The sequence below is a fragment of the Lutra lutra genome, chromosome 1, assembly GCF_902655055.1.
Source record: "Lutra lutra chromosome 1, mLutLut1.2, whole genome shotgun sequence".
NCBI classification, from domain to species: Eukaryota; Metazoa; Chordata; class Mammalia; order Carnivora; family Mustelidae; genus Lutra; species Lutra lutra.
This window is the reverse complement of record NC_062278.1, coordinates 123,518,919-123,532,821: the sequence shown is the minus strand read 5'-3', so window position 1 is coordinate 123,532,821 and position 13,903 is coordinate 123,518,919. Positions and strand designations below refer to the sequence as shown.

Genomic DNA, 13,903 nt, shown 5'->3' with positions numbered 1-13,903 from the left:
ATCTGTACCCTAACGTTGATAGCAGCAATGGCCATATCGCCAAACTGTGGAAAGAGTCAAGATGCCCTTCAAAAGACCATGGATAAAGAAGATATGATCCATCTATACAATGGAGTATTATGCCTCCATCAGAAAGGATGAATACCCAACTTTTGTATCAACATGGAGAGGACTGGAGGAGATTATGCTGAGTGAAATAAGTCAAACAGAGAAAGTCAATTATCATATGGTTTAACTTACTTGTGGAGCATAAGGAATAACACAGAGGACATGAGAGGAAGAGAGAAGTGAGTTGGGGGAAATCGGAGGGGGAGATGAGATGAGAGACTATGGACTCTGAGAAACAAACTGAGGGTTTTGGAGGGGAGGCGAGTGGGGGGTTGAGTGAGCCTGGTGGTGGGTATTAAGGAGGGCATATATTGCATAGAGCACTGGGTGTGGTGCATAAACCAATGAATCTTGGAACACTGAAAAAAAAATTAAATTGAAACAAAAAATGACATCTAAGTACCAGCCATCCATACCTATTTTACTAGGTTTTTAGAAGATTTTATTTATTTGACAGAGACACACACAGCAAGAGAGAACACAGCAGGGGCAGTGGGAGAGGGAGAAGCAGATTCCCCACTGAGCAGGGAGCCCAATGCAGGGCTCAATCCCAGGACCCCGGGATCATGGCCTGAGCTGAAGGCAGATACTTAATGACTGAGCCATCCAGATGTCCCTATTTTACTAATTTTTAAAAGCTGAAATGTGTGTTGAATTTTATCAAATCACTTTTTGGTGGTTATTAAAATGATCAAGTTTATCTACTCTGACATATTAAATATGGTGAGATATTAATAGATTTCTTGATATTGAAAGACTGATTCTTTAAATAAACACACTTGGTCATGGTGTATCATCCTTTTAAGCTCCGTATTAATATTTTCTTAAAAACTTCTACACCACAAATCAAAATCACAATGAAATATTACCTAACACCTGTCAAATTTGTATCAAAAAGATAAGAAATATCAAGTGTTGGAGAGGATGTGGAGAAAAAGGAACCCTCATGCACTGTTGGTGCAAATTCAAACTGGTGTAGCCACTATAGAAAACAGTATGGAGGTTCCTCAAAAATTAAAAATAGAATCACCAAATGATCCAATAATTCCACAATGGGGTATTTACCCCCAAAAAAGGAAACACTCATTTGAAAAGATATATGCACCTGTATGTTTATTGCAGCATTGTTTACAACAGTCAAGATATGGAAGGAACCTGAATGTCCACCAATGAATGAATTAAAAAGACATGGTGTATATATACACAATGGAATATTACTCTGCCACAAAAAAAAGAATCTTGCCACTTTGCAACAACATGGATGTACCTAGAGAGTATTACACTAAGTGAAATAACTCAAAGACAAATACCCTATGATTTTACTTATATGAGGAACCTAAAAAACAAGCAAAAAAGCAAAACCAATCCAAGAATATAAAAAACAAACTGGCGGTTTGCCAGAGGGAAGGGGAGCAGGGGGATGGGCAAAAGAAGTTAAGGGGAGCGGGAAACACAGGCCTTCAGTTATAGAATGAGTAAGTCACAGGGATGAAAGTACAGCACCCTTCTACAGAATATAGACAATGGTACTCTAATAATGTTATAAGGTGACATATAGTAGCTACACTTAAGAGCACTGTACAGGTATAAAATTATAGAATCACTACGTTGTATACCTGAAACTAATGTAACATTGTGTGAACTATACTTCAATTTTTTAAAAACCCATAAAAGAAAAATTTCTAGTATCCATAATTTCCAGGAAAAAGAAAAATTTCCAGTATTCACAAATGAGATTGATTATGTAAAATAACACCCTCCTCCCCACCTTTTTGTGGAGGACAGGGTATCTGTCACATTGAGGATGTTTTGAAAAAACATGTGGGTATGATTCCAATTATATGACATTCTCAAAAGGCAAAACTATGTAAACTGTTAAAAGATCAGTGGTTGCCAAGTGTTTATAGTGGGAGGGATGAAAAGCAGAGCAGAAAAGATTTTTAGGGCACTGAGAAACTATTCTGCATGATACTCTAATGGTGGATACCTGTCACAATATATTTGTCAAAACCCATAGATGTACAACATGAAGAATGAATATAAACTTAATGTAAACTATGGACTCTGGATGATAACAATGTATCAGTGTTGGTTCCATTAAAACAATTGTACCAAGCTGATGCATATGTTGATGATGGGGAAGATAGTGGGATACATGGGAACTCTACTTTCCACTCAATTTTGTTATGAACCTAAAAGTGCTTGAAAATAGAAAGCCTATATTAAAAAATCTTAAATATGTATTTACTCATATTGTAACCAAGATTGGTTGGTTCCCCTCCTTGTGGGTTCAAGAGGGGATTTGATCTGTCACGTGGGAGAGCTTTTTAAAAAACAGACACCTCAACTGTCCTTCCAAAGAATTTGATTAGTAAGCCCGAGGCACATACTAGGTCTCTGGTGTTTTTTCTTTCAAAGATTCCCAAATAAATTCTGATATACATCTGCAATTGAAAAATCCTATAGGGGTGCCTGGGTGGCTCAGTGGGTTACAGCCTCTGCCTTCGGCTCAGGTCATGATCCCAGGGTCCTGGGATCGAGCCCCACTTCGGGCTCTCTGCTTAGCGGGGAGCCTGCTTCCTCCTCTCTCTCTGCCTACTTGTAATCTCTGTCAAATAAATAGATAAAATCTTAAAAAAAAAGAAAGAAAGAAAGAAAAGAAAAACACTATAAAGGAGCAAAATCTTTACCGAAAAATAACGCAAGATACAGCTGAAATGTGGGCTTAAACTGGATTGAAAGGAACTTTGGTAACAAAGAAATGAAACAAAATCTACAGAGGATTACAGGAGAAATAACAAAGTAATAGTATGAAAATTTTCCTAATCAAATATTTTTATATTATCACTTAGACAATTAAAAATCCTAAATTTCTGTTAATAACTTTTCAAAATACCTTCTCAAGAACAATGGCTTCTCTAAAGCCATTATGCCTAATTTTCCATGTTTTCTAGGGAAATAAAGCCAAGAAAGCAAAATATTAAAAGCCAGATGCAAACTTGGTGGTAAATATAAATGCATTTCTCTTCCGAAATGAAATCTTCCACTTCCTCCTTCATGTTCATTTAGTTATCAAATTTTCCTTATTAGTCTATCCAAAGTGTTTGACTTTATCTGCTCCTGTGTATTCTCACTGCCACCAGTCTAGTCTGGGTCCTTGTCAACCCTATATCCACAGAACTGCAAGAATTCTAACCCACCCTTCCTTAACCTCTGGCTCTCTGCTCTTCAAGCCATCCTTCACACAGCTCTCTATTAATCTCAACACCTTTTTCACTGTATTACTTCAATGCCTAAGGATCTAGGAATGAATCTTTAGCACATCTTAAATCAAATTTGAACTTCTTTGTCCTACAAGATCCCTTGGCCTTGACTGAGTCAATAAATACTCTCTCCATTCTACATCAATCTATACCCAACACACTGAATGTATATCTTTTTATATTTTATTATATTCAAGATGGTACATATTTAGGGTGCTGAGTCAATCCACCCAGTCCGTAAATCACAAACACACACTAAAAATTCTGAATATTTAACATTCAACATATTCTTTGTGAAACACCATGAAACGCTAATACAGTTAATTTACTTAATCATATAAACCAAGCATAACTGTATTAGAAAACATGACCACAAGAAAGTATGACTACAAAATAAGTTATGGACCTATAAATATAAGCATAAATAAATTTAAGTATAAAAAGGTTTTAATATCATTTGTGACCATTAATTACTCATTTGCCACCAACTTTTTTTTTTTCAAAGATTTATTTATTTATTTATCTGACCGAGAGAGATAACAAGTAGACAGAGAGGCAGGCAGAGAGAGAGAGAGAGAGAGAGAAGCAGGTTCCCTGCTGAGCAGAGAGCCCGATGTGGTACTCGATCCCAGGATCCTGAGATCATGACCCGAGCCGAAGGCAGCGGCTTAACCCACTGAGCCACCCAGGCGCCCCGCCACCAACTTCTAATCAAATGGTAGCAGGTCCTTTTAAAAGATTTTAATAAATTAGAGAAGAAAAGTAAAATTGAAAATATCCAACCCATTTTCTTTCCTATAAAATAATTCAAAGAGTTCCTTTATTTTAGTGACATTCTAGTGGGGGCAAAGTCTGAAAAACATTGCCTTAAGTCTCTCCTATAAGACATCAATGCTGCAGACATGATTCACTGTACCATCTCTGGTTACATCTTAGAGCTCTAACCCCACTAATCTAATAGAAATACCTACTTTCTTTCAAGTCCCAGCTTCAAACTTTCTTCCACTGAAAAACTGGCTATAACCTCTGACCCTAATATTGACCTCACCTTCCAGTATCTCTAGGTTCCTAACTTGCAGTGTTCTCCAAAGACCTTCTCAATAGCAAAACATTTAAGGGTAAATATTTACTAAGGATTTTAGAAACCCATACCCTAGGATTCAGTAATTCCACTTTTGGAATATATCAAAATGAAATAAAATTAGCAGTAAGTATAAGACTGTTCACTGCACTATAATTATTAGTGAAAAATTGTAAACCTAAAAATTCCAAAATGAGGATTAAGGAAATGACATACTGAGAAATGAGAAAAATAATACAAACATATGAAAAATCTGGATGTTGGGAACAAAAACCCAACTTATATTATTCTCTATATCTTTAAAAACACTCATAATTTAAAGTGGTATATAAAAATTTCAAGAGCAAGTTACTATTTTTCTCTATCTTCCAAATTTTCTACAGTAAGCAATATACTATTTATACAATAAGAAATACTTTCAAACAGTAGAACTGAAAGCATATTATTTACTACAGTGAAGCTTCCCAGCCTACCTAAAACACTGAAAACTGTGTTCTTCACTTTTGGCTAGAATTTTATCAACTCAATGTTTTGCTATTTCATCAAAGTTCTGATTGAACACTTTAGGTCTTAAAAAAAAAAAAAAAACTACCTCTTCCTTTATATGTAGTTGGATTTTTTTATTTTTATTTTTTAATTTTTCTTTAAAGATTTATTTATTTAAGAGAGAGAAGAGCACATGGATGGCTCAGTAGGTTAAGCATCTGCCTTCAACTCAGGTCATGATCCCGGGGCCTGGATCTGGCCACTTCAGGTTCCTTGCTCAGGGGTGAGTCTGCTTCTCCCTCTTCCCTTCCTCATGCTGTCTCTCTCCCTCAAATAAATAAAAATCTTTAAAAAGAGACCCCACAACTGCATGCCCAGGGGGGCCAGAGGAAGGTAAAGGACAGAAGGAGAGAATCCTGGAGAGAGCAGACTCCTCTCTGAGTGCAGAGCCTGAAGCGGAGCTTGATCCCAGGACCCTGAGATCACGACCTGAGCCAAAATCAAGAGTCTAACACTCCACTCACTGACTGAGCCACCCAGGACCCCGTGGATTTTTTTTTAATAAATCTTTCCCCAAAATGGTGTAATGCGTGTAAAGCGTTCCTTCATGTGAAAAAAGAAAAACTGCAAACTTGCCTTAATCCAATTCATATTCATTACTGAAATTAATAAGTTCTGTAATATATCTATCACATGGGCACTTATGAGGGTTTTCACATTTCAAATTAAGCAGCACATACAGGATGTAACTTTCTTCCTAAAATATATTAACTCAGAAATACATTAACAAAGCTCAGAAATTTTAATTTGTTAAGATTTTAATTTTAAGGGATGCCTAGGTGGCTCAGTCGGTTAAACAGCTGCCTTCGGCTCAGGTCATGATTCCAGGGTCCTGGGATCGAGTCCCACAACAAGCTCCTTGCTCAGCAGGGAACCTACTTCTCTCTCTCCCTCTGCCTGCCACTCTGCCTGCTTATGCTGTCTCTCTCTGTCAAATAAATAAATAAAATCTTAAAAAAAAAAATTTTTATTTTTAAGTAATCTCTACACCCAACATGGGACTTGAACCCACAACCCTCCAAAAAGCTGCACATTCCACCAAGCAAGCCAGCCAGGTGCCCCCCAGAAATTTTAAATTTTAATCTTCAATATTAAGCATAGGACTAGGCATATAGCAGTCCCTCAAATGTTATGAAAAGAATGAACATTCCAGAATATAAAGTTTATGTATTAATGTAGTATTGTGTTTCAAATAACTCAAATTTAAAAAAAAAAAAAGTCTATATAAAGAAATAAAACGGTAAATATGGTAGACCGATCAACACTAAAATTTTAACTTTTTTTTTAAAGGAATGACCCACGGGATAGAAAAGGAAACAATCACATATAAGATGTCAAAACCTTGTCAGAAACTATAAAACAGATGGTCAAGTGATATTATACTAGCAAAGTGGAGAACTCTAAAGCCTAAGCACCTGCAAAGAAGCTGATTCACACTGTCCACAAGCAGGAGTCCTCATAGGCACCTCTGAAGGGTTAGGGAGGACAAAAACCAGAAGGTTAGCTGGAAGCCTACAAAACAGTCATCACAGCCAGATTTCCTCCCCCACTTCTCCAAAGTAGGCAACCATCCCTCCTCTAACCCTACAATTGTGGAGCTTACTCTGAAGAAACCAAACTAAAGAGACTTCAAAATGGAGGTCTCCAGTACAGGTAAATTGGGAGTGATATGCCACAGAGAAAACAGGATTACAAGAACACAATGAACAGCGAGATCTCCAGCTCCTTTTCTAAGATAAGTTCTCAAAACATAGCAGCCAGGTGTACATAACCTCCCCTCAAGGGACTGGAGGCTCTCTTTCTCAAGGAAACTGACCAGCCCAAGAAAAAGACCTAATAGTGTCCCCTCCTCCCATAAATGACCATCTTTAATAAGCCGCACCTACAGAATTTTCAGTTCAGTTTTTGGCACTTCACTCTTAAATATGAATGGACAGCCATATAAGATTATGGCTGGGGAAAACCTCTATAGAGAAAAGACCGCAAGAGAAACAACAAAAAAAGGAACTTAGAAGAAACAGAGCAAAGAGGGAAGAAAAAACAAAACTTAAAAAAAAAAAAAAACTATCATTAAAATCTTCAAAAGGATTATAGTGTCCATGAAACAATATAAAGATACTATAACAGAATGAGCTCTAAAAAACAAAATGTAGATAGAAATCAAAAACTCAATAGAAAGGTTGGAACATAACACTGAGGAAATTTCTTAGGAAGCAGAACAAAAAGACTAAGTGATGGAAAGAAAGAGGGGGGAAAAAGAAAATTAAAAGAACAACCTATGAAGGGTGCCTGGGTGGCTCAGTCAGTTAAGCATCTGCCTTCAGCTTAGGTCACGATCCCAGGGTCCTAGGATCAAGTCCCCCATCAAGTTCTCTGCTCAGCAGGGTGTCTGCTTCTTCCTCTCCCTGCCCTTCCCCCTGCTCGTACTCTTTCTCTCCCTGTCTAATAAATAAAATCTTTTTAAAAGATTTAAAAAAAATAAAAGAACAACCTATGAGTTCCAATACCCAAATAATACAAATTCCAACAGAGAACAAAAGAACTGATGAAGAACATACTATCAAAGAAACAAGGTATCAAATTTAGAATATCCATTCAATGAAAGAAACTACAGACAAAATTAACAGAGACAATATCTTAGAGAAGATATTTTCCAAGCCTAAAATCAACAGACCACTCAAATTTAACCTCCACAAGGAACTTCTGCAAACCAAAAAGAAAGACAGCAACCCAAAGGAAAAAGAAACTAAGGGCAAAACAGTTTTCAAAAGGGAAAACCTGAATGAATCTAAGAGGTGCTCAAACTCATTAGTAATCAGAGAAGGTAAACTGAAGCAATGAGACACCTACTTTATATCCATCAGACTGGCAAATACTATAAAGTTGAATAAAACCAAGTACTGACAAAGATGTGGGCAAACAACACCCTCCTGTAGTTCTAGTGAGCACGTAAATTAGTGCTCCCTTTCTATGACCCAGGAATTCCACTCCTAGGTATATACCCCAGAGAACTTTTCACACAGGTCCATAATAATATACAACTAAGAGTATACTTACTACAGTGTATTTCTGATGCCAGCAAGGTGGGACAGAAAAAAATGTGGTAGATGCATATTATGGAATTATATACAACTATATGTACACAAAACAGAACAGAAAGAAAAAAAAAAACAAACAAAAAACAGAAAGGTCTCCAAAACAATGTTGAATAAAAAAAATAAGAAACAGAACAAGGTCTACAATACATAAACTAAATACATACACACAGACACAAAACACAACATATTTCACAATGATTCAATGATTCACATATAATCAAGAAATGGATCAATCACAATGCAGTGGATACCTGCTAAAAAGGGCAATGGGGAAGTAGGGCTTAGAAATGGAAGGAAAATTTAAAGAACCCTGTACAGCCTCATGATAGTACATCAAGAACTGAGAAGCATAATTAACTTTAAAACCCTTTTTACCTAAAGTCCAAAAAATAATAAAAAATGTTTTTCCAGAACTAAAGGACATAAGCTTCCAATTTGTAAGCATCCATGGAGTTCCCTTAAATTAAACAAAATAAAACCAAAAAACCCTACCTAGGCACATTATCATTCAATTTCAGGGGTTAAAAATAATATCCGAAAAGTTTCTAGAAGATGGCAAGGTCACAAACAAATAATCAGAATAGTTTTAGATTTCAACAGCAACAATGGAATGCAAGAAAACAAGCTATGACTTCCAAACTTTTTAAGCCTACCATTTTATACCTAGCCAAATTATTGATGAAATGGTAAGAGAGAATGGAGATTTATTTCAATCATGCATTCAGAAAGTTTTTACTTCCCAGGTATCCTTTCTCAGGAGGCTAAGAAAATATGGGAAATAGAAGACCCATTATAGAAGAGAGGCAAAGAGAATTTTAAGAGTGATGTAAAGAGAAGTTCCAGGGTAACAGGTGGCAAGTAGGCCTAGAAAATAACCAGTCCAGACAGCAATAAAAGCACGGCAAGTTCCAGGACAGCTATCTCGGGAAATGAAGGGAGGGTAAAAAAGGTATTAACTCTTGGAAAAACACCAACTGGTTAACAGAAGAAATGACATCCTAATAAAGTACATGGTGCAACTATGAATATTTACATGGCTATAATACTGTAAACATTTTGAATATTGACTTAATAAAGAACTATGCCAATTATATTGGGAGGATGGGAGAGGCAATGTGTACAGAGGAGAGTCAACAGGTAACGCCTGAAATTGCTATATCAAGAAAAAAAACAGAAGCAAATTATTAATATGAAAGTAAACAGCTTAAAAAAAAAAAAAGAGAGAGAGGAAGGGCACCTGTGTGGCTCAATCATTTAAGCATCTGACTCTTGATCTCAGGGTCATGAGTTCAAGCCCTGCATAGAGTTCCACACTGGGCATTGAGCCTACTTTTTTAAAAAAGGGGCTGGCGGGGAGGGTAGGCTCTAAAAGTGCAGGGGCTGGGACAAGGGACAGTTGTTTTTCATATAGTATTCTAATTAAAAACCTGCATTTTTTTAATGGCAATATGGCAAGGACTTGAACAGTCTTTCCTCCCCTGTTAGCAAATTAGATCTTCACAGTATCATTTCCTGATGCTAAAAGAACTACACCTAGTTTGTTCTGCTCTGGAGAGTGAACTGCAAACTAAAACAAAAATCAAGCTTCAATGGTTGATGTGAACATAGTACAAATAGCCCTGTCTGAATTCCAGCTCCATCACATACTATGTGAAATAGGGCAAGTTACCTAACCACCCTGTACATGAAACTACCTCCTCAAAGTGGTTTTGCAAGGATAATTAAGTGAAAATACTTAATGTAATGCCTGATCCATCAATAGATGTTAGTCCCTCATGCTTGTCTTTCTGTTCCCTAGCTACAAGCCCCCATTCTGGCCCCAAGCTGCCTTGTTGGTCAGAATACAGAGACTCATGGACAACTCAGCACATATCCCTCCTCACGCTGGAAAATCAATCACGATGAGTAAGCAGACTTATCTTTGTATATGAAGGGCAGCATTATTCTTGTTATGTGAAGAAGATTATCCCTATTATCCACATTCTGGATTACTGCCTGCTTTCAAGAACGGTCCTAATTAATCTACTACACTAGGTCAGAAACATTTTATCACCTCACAGTCCTTTGTGGAGTTGTAACAGCTTAAAAACAAAAACAAAAAACAGAACAGTAGGTCCCATCAGTCTTCATCCCTGCTCTTCCACTGCAGGGTCTCAAAATTTTCTAATGCAGGCCCCGCATTGGCCAGGGGCCACCTCCTGCTTATCGCAGCAAGAACAGAATGAAATCAGCCCCAATCAGCTAATTGAATTGTTTACCATGTCCAACGTTTTCTTCCATTATTATGGCTGAATTCATAATACCTGCAAAGTACAGCGATCTTATAACAAAGACTTTGAGTAACAGGGAATTCCCTTTATCACTAGGTCAGTCACTTTTACTTGCATGACCCAAAGTCTTAAAACTGATTTTATACAAAGTATTCTCACATATTTCTAAAAACAATCTGACAGACTTAACACAAACATCATAAATCATCATGACAATCATTAATTTAACAAATACTATGCTAAAACAACTGAAGCTAAAAACAAGGTATAATCCTTAATCTCAAATGAAAAGGGAAAAGGTAGAAACTAAATTGAGAGCAACAGAGAACAAAGAAAATAGTCCAGGAAACAACTGACAGAAATTCCAAACTATCTGGTATAGTTTATAACAGTTGAGGCTAAAGAAAATTATAAAAACAGGGGCGCCTGGGTGGCTCAGTCATTAAGCATCTGCCGTGGGTTCAGATCATGATCCCAGGGTCCTGGGATCAAGCCCCACATGGAGCCCTACATTGGGCTCTCTCTCTCTCTCTGTCAAATAAATAATATCTTAGAAAAAAGAAGAAAGAAAATTATAAAAATTGGACACAGCTCTGAACCGCCTGATAGCCAAAGTGTAAAGAGCAAGAGGAGGGCTTACAAAACACAAATGACCTAATAAAATCAGTCACTTGTTTAAAATAAAAAAAGTGTATCAATCTGTCTTAAAAAGAATTTGTCTCTAACTTATCTACTTTATAAAGACCAATAAATAAATGAGAAAGTGTCCTGGATGGCAATGAAAATTTTTTTTTGTCCTTTATTCTGTACCAATCCTAGATAAAAGCCAATGCCGGTAATATTAAATCACAGGTCTATGAAGAGGACCTAAGTAACAAAATGCAAGATACTGACCAGGTGAGGTTTTTACTTCTGTCATTTAGTTTATTCTATGTTTTTATATGTTTTGTTTCTCTACTAGACTGTAAATTCCTCAAGGCTCATGTCTCATTCCATCTGAACTTCCTCTGCTGTATACTAGAGTAAATTACAGTTTCTGCTCAATTATAAAGACTGATAAAATGCCATGCAGTTAATACATATATTCATTACATTAGATTATCATTTCCATGACATAGTAAAGTGTTTTGACCAGGTCTGTGTCCCTAGTCTCAGCACACACTCAGTAAGTATTCACTGAATGAACATTAACAAAAAAAAAAAAAAAAAAAAGAACAAAACATGAAAGAAGAGGAGAAATTTTTATTTATTTAAGGAATAATTCTTAAAATGGCAGTAATCTTCGGTTCTAAGGCTGGTTCCAACAAGAGCTACATAACCTTATGTAAGTTACTTCTTTTCTGGCCTTCAAAGTTTTATCGGTAGAATCAAATAAATTAACATCTACTTCAAAGTTACCATGAGGATTAGATGTTTTACTATACCTAAGGGATTCAGCACAGTATCTGGAAAGGAGGGCAAATGTTCATTCCTTTCTCTCAAGTCCTCCATCTTACAATCAGGTATACACAGTGCCCTCCAAGAATAAATGATTTCAGTAAAACTACAGCAGACTTCATTATCACTTTCCTTTGAAAAGTTAAAATTAAAAAAAAAAAGTTAAAATTTCATCTCCTCAATTTTTAAGGGGAAATAACTCCTGGACCCGTTTCAAAATATTACAAACACAAGAACAAGTTACTGTCAAGAAAGAGCCTTGAAGCAACAAGAGAGGGGAAAATCACTTACTCATCTACTGAGAAATAGGGGTTTTGAAGGAACTGTTTCTTAAAGGAAGAGGGGACGGGGAAAGTTAAGAATAGAATTTATTAGCATGTTCTAGAAAAATAACTTCAAAATTGTTTATTCCGAATTTAAAACCTAAAAAACCCACGATTCTGAAATCTTTCCCTGAAAAGTGGCACATTAAATACTTTCCTTCCAAACGACTTCCCTGACTCCAGTCATCCTTGGGTTTTCTCCTCCCATTTTGCGCTTCATCTCATACTTCGCTGTTTCCCTCGCATCACCTCTTACACTCTGAGCAGACGAAGTTCAGTCATTCCTATAATTACCACACCCCGGTCAGCCGCTTCAGGCCCATGTTGTTATGACATCTGTAAACTGCAGTCGTCCCTCTCCACCCCCGCCCTTCTCCCTCCCAAGCACCGGCTCCGGCTCGGGCTCTAACTTGTGAATTCCCGAGACCGTCCCTTCCAGCCTCGATCAGGATTTCAACCCGCGTCCCCCGCTCCCTCCTGCCTTAGTCCCAGCACTCTGAGCTGCCCACCCCCGCCCCCCGCCCGCTCACGCCCGGCCGCGGCGCAGACTCAGCGCTCGCCTCCTCTCCGCCCCGCTGCCTCGGCGCCCCGCAGTCCCCAACGCCGCTTCCAGCCCCGCCGCCGCCCCGCCCCGCCTCGCCTCGACCGGCGTTCCCGAGGGCGAACACACCAGCGCCCCCCACCCCCACCCTCCCCTCCGCCGGCCGCGCGGCCGTTAGGACAGCCGGGCCCGTGACGCACCGACGAGCCGCGAGCGCTCGGGCCCTGGGACCCGAGCTCGAGCCGACCGGCGCCCGCCCTCGCCCCGGGGCCTCTCCCGGGTCCCGCCGAGGACTGCCGGATCCGCCAGCGGGAGGGGGAGGGGCCGGAGCCACGGGGCCCCGCACTCACCAGGCTCAAGGCAACCGATCCCGGTGCCGATGCTGGGGTGAGGCGCTCGCTCGCTTGCCGGCCCGCCGTACCTCTCCCGCGCACAAGCTCCAACAGCCGGCCAGCGCCGGTGCTCACCAGGCCTCGCTCTCCGCCGTCGCGCACCCAGCAGTGAGACCCAGCTCAGCGGGCGTTCGCAGAGCGCCTGCGCGCGGGGGTGCGCCCGCACGCCTGCGCGTTTTCTTCTGCTGCCCTGCTGCAGAGGCTGCCGGGAGATGTAGTTTTCCACCCGTCTTTCACTGGAAATCCTAGAGGCTAGGGGGAACCAGTGAACAACCGGGGATCGGAGGAGCTTCACAGTCAACGGCAAAGGTTGCAGAAACACGGTGGAGTGACCACAGGACGGTCCTTAGGTTGAATTGCAAAGTTATGTCTACAAATCTGTCTTCACAGCTCTTCCTAGGTGAATTGATCCTCGCCTCACCTGCCTATAACTAGCCTCTAACAGAGCTTGTACCTAGTACACGTTTATTGAGTGAATGATGGAATAAATGAAGGCTGAGGGAGTATTGCAAAAGGTCAAAAGTCAATGCCTCGTGTCTAAGGCATTCACAGGCAGCACGTGTGAAGAGGCTTCTGGGTATTTTGTTGTTGTTGTTCTCTCCCTTCCCTTTTGCCTGATAATGTATGAGAAGTATCAAAAATAATTAAGAAATTAAATAAAACATAAATCGTTGCTTCACTCACAAGTGCTCGCAAACAAATTTTGAGCAAATAATTGTTACCGTTAAATTTGATGGAATTCTTTTTGAACACTGCTTTCCAAAGAAGAAGGACTGAAGCCAACCAAACAGAGGTCACAGAATAGAAAGTCTCACATGTGACATGGTTTATCAGATTGATTTAA

At 39.1% G+C, this 13,903-nt stretch overlaps 1 protein-coding gene across 1 annotated transcript in view; it reads right to left on the bottom strand.

The window, feature by feature from the left end:
* KPNA1 (karyopherin subunit alpha 1) overlaps positions 1 to 13,203 on the bottom strand; it is a 66,840-nt gene extending 53,637 nt beyond the window's left edge. Inside the window, exon 1 of the mRNA XM_047735291.1 lies at positions 13,018 to 13,203. The gene's annotated coding sequence lies outside the window, so the exon portion shown is untranslated. The remainder of the gene's footprint in view (positions 1 to 13,017) is intronic.
* Between the last annotated feature and the right edge of the window lie 700 nt (positions 13,204 to 13,903).